Below are 3,618 nucleotides of genomic sequence, written 5' to 3'. Positions count from 1 at the left end.
CCGGGCCGGCAGAACCGCCCGGCTGGGAGCCGCGGAGCTCCCCGACCCGTGCCAAGCCCCCCATGTTTTATCAGCGGCTTATTCGTTAGGTTTTTCCTGCCATCTCACAACTTCCCGGTGGCGCTCGGCACCCCCAGGACCCCATCCCGCAATCCCGCCCCGCGCCGCCGTTACTTCATCACCGGCAAACCGCTGCCTGAACTTTTCCCTTTTCTAGTAAAAGTGGCGACTCCAGCTGGGGATTCTTGACTAACAATCTTCTTTTTAATTTTTTTCCCCCCCTTTTTTTTTTTTTTTTCCCCTCAGAAGTCACTGTCTGAGATGCTTCCCTGAGTTCCAGAGATAAGATAAATAATTTACTGGATGGAGGTCTCTGATTACTCACTCTATTAGCATGTGGAGCAAAGAGCTCCAGCCACCGGGAGTTGAATTATTCCAGACGAAGCCCATCTGGGCTCCCGCGCCCGAGCAAGACCAAGGAGTTCCCAGCATCCCACACATACTTGTGGGATGAATTGCTTGAAATCGAATGGGTTTTACTGGAAGTGCTGGTGAGCGCCCGGCTCCTTTAGTATTTCTTTAAAAAAAAAAAATAATAAACGATAACCAAAGCACAAACCCTGAAGTGTTACAGAGCTGCGGCTCAGCCCTCGCGCCGGCCGGGAAGGACTCGCCACCACCGTTGCCTCTTTTAGATTTACTGAGAACACGGCACATCCTCTTTCAGGGGCTGAGACAACTAAAAACCTAAAAACTGGAAAACCTACATTGCTTTTTACCCAGAAGTGGATACTTTTGTTCGGGGAAAAGTGCGGAGAATCTGACGCAGCAGCTGTCAGCCTTTTTAAAATTATTTTAAAATATATTACTGTTATTATTTGGGGTGATGCAAGCTGAGGGTGGAGGAGAGGGGCGGGCAGCACCTTTCTCCTGCCTTATTCCCACCCGACGCCTGGGCATATTTGGGACAACTGGTTCTGCCAGTCGGTGCTCAGCCTTGGGCCGAGGTGACTCAGCATCTGGCCCCAAACTCATTATCAAATACTTTGAGGGATGATGAAAGGTACCGAAGGGGCTGCCCTGGAAACCCAGGTTCTTTATTGACAAACAAAGTCAGGGCTTTCCTGGGGGCTGCCTTCTCCTGACCTCTTTGGGAGGTGCTAACTTCTTCCTGGCTCTGCCCAAACCTGCTAATTAGCGTCAAAGGGAGCAGCGTGTCCTGCAACCTGGATGATCTGGGGCCAAATCATCGTTGTGTGTAAACCTGCTCAACTGCGAATTTCCCCTGGGGGGGACTGAGTCAGCGGCCGCCTCTTCCTGCCGGCCTTGCATCCCCTCTGGGTTGGGAAAAAACCCCCATCTTGGGGGCAGCGGGGAGGCTTTTCTCCATGCCCCAGCCATGCGGAGTGGGGATGCGGCCGTGTTTCCCAACCACATCCATCTCTTTCCAGAATAACCCACCCAGACACATCCCTGTTCCCCAAATGACCCCAAACCAGGGCTGGGAGCTGCCTCTTCCCCCCCGAGCCCATCCCACGTACTCACCTTTCCCCTGCCAGCCCGGACGAGGCCATTGGGATGTGTCAGACATTCAAGCCAACATGAAACAAACCCCATCCTGCTCTGGCCTCATCCATAGGGATCACCCTTTTTTCCCAACCCTCTTCCTCTGGGATGAAAGCTGCCGAGGCCAGTGGGTGCAGGAGAGCAGCCCCCATCTTTAAGCACACCTGGCCCTCGCGTGGACACACCAACGTCCATGCAGGGCTGCAGGTCCTGCCCCGACCAGGCAGCAGCATCCCTGACCCTGGCTGCTTCTTTCCACCCTTGGGTCAAACCCAGTGTGTGGCGTGAGCCCCTGGAGAGCAGTTTGCAGCTCAGAGGAGATTGCACAGGGCTCGCAAGGAGGAAAAACCTAAGCAGGACCATGCCTGGGGAGAAGCAGCACCCCAAGGTGGCACATGGAGCTGGTGGCAGGTCTGCAGGAGAGGAGCTCCCAGCAGACATCACAAGATCAGTTCTCAGCCCTGCAAACAATCCCGGCAGCTTTTGGGCTCTTCAGCGGCATTCCAGTCTAACCGGGGCTGCCTTGCATGATAATCAGGCTTAATTACTGCTTTATCGCTTGATTGCTGTGCTGGGCCCTTGGAGCTGCAGTGTTGCTTTCGCAGTTTACTTTTTGTGTTTCCTCCTCCTCCTCGCCTTCCCCGCCAGCACAATTAGTAAATAGGTGAAAATGGGGAGGGCCAGGGCGATACCCAGGGCGGAGAGAAAGGCGATTTGCCACCCACGTGTCCCTGGAGTGGAAGGGAAGCAGATTTGCAGCCTGTGGAGGGTTAAAATTGAGTTTTCCACCTGTGTCCTGCAGACAAAATAGCAAGGTCAATGCCAAGCCAGGAGCACAACCCTGTATCATCCCCATGAGCATCCTCCTCTGGAGGGGACAGCATCCCTGGAGGAGGGAGCAGAGGATTGCGGGGCGATTAAAGCCGTGACACAGAAAGGCTGTGGCTTTCCTAGCATGAGCTTTGAGTCATTGCGTGACCTTGGCTGCGTCTGCCCATGGCTGCCTCCGCTCGGGCTCGGTTGCCCGCAGAACCGGCTGGCCCAGGGCGTGGGGTGAAGCGGCGGCACGGACCTCCTGGTCCTCGGGGAAAGCGTGAAACCTTCCTCAGTTGGGCCAGCAAAGCTGCTCCCACCTGCGTGCAGTGAGCAATCCCTGGCCACGCTGGCGAGGAAGCGGGTGCTGCCCTCGGCCAGGCAGTGGGTGCTGCGGTTGGGACACCCCCGGTGCGCTGTCATCTGCTTGAAGTCATCTAAAAGATGCCCTTGGGGGTCTCACTGGTGACTTTGGAAATGCCATCAAATGGGTGTGCGTTCCCCAGCATCGCCGTGCAGGATGCGGCTGATCCCAGGGTGTGTGGAGGCTCTGGGGGGGCTGTGGAGGTGCTGGCTGGATGCTGGGAGCCAGTGGAACCACAGGGTGCTGGCTGGGTGCTGCTCCCCCTCCCCATCCTCTAGGTCCCAGGGGTCCCCCCAGACCCAGCTGAGACCCCAGTGCAGCGGTGATAGCTTGGGAACCACACATCCCATCCTGCGCTGGACTCACTCGAGGCCAGGGGGTGAGAAAGGTCCCCGCTGGTGTGCTGGAGCACCCTGAAACCCCTCTAAGCCAGCACCCAGCCCTGGGCCTTTGGGTGGCAATCCCCACCAGTTTAGGAAGGTGACAGGACCTGCGAGTGGGGCAGAAGATGCCGGGACCCATCCCTGGGAGGAGCAGACATGGGGATTTCTTCTTATTAATATAAACTTCTTTTTTTCCTTTTTTTTTTTTTTTTTTTTTTTTTAATATGTTAGCTTTTAGCGCGGGCTTTTTGGGAGAGGTGTGCGCGGAGGCGGCAGCATGGCTAATCTGCTTTGTGAATGGAGCCGCACGGGGGGGCGGCGGAGGGGATCGGGGAGGTGGAGGGAGCCACATATTTGGGATTCCTTCATCTGGGTGGGCTCCTTCTCCCCAGACTCTCAGGATGTGGGAAATGGAAGATGAAAGGAACTGCATTTCCAGCCTCTCGGGTTACAATGTCTAAAGCAGAAAAGGGTGGTTGGGGAAAAAAGACG

Source organism: Athene cunicularia, assembly GCF_003259725.1.
Source record: "Athene cunicularia isolate RWA chromosome 26 unlocalized genomic scaffold, athCun1 chr26_part2, whole genome shotgun sequence".
Classification (NCBI taxonomy): Eukaryota; Metazoa; Chordata; class Aves; order Strigiformes; family Strigidae; genus Athene; species Athene cunicularia.
Note: the sequence above shows the minus strand (reverse complement) of the source record.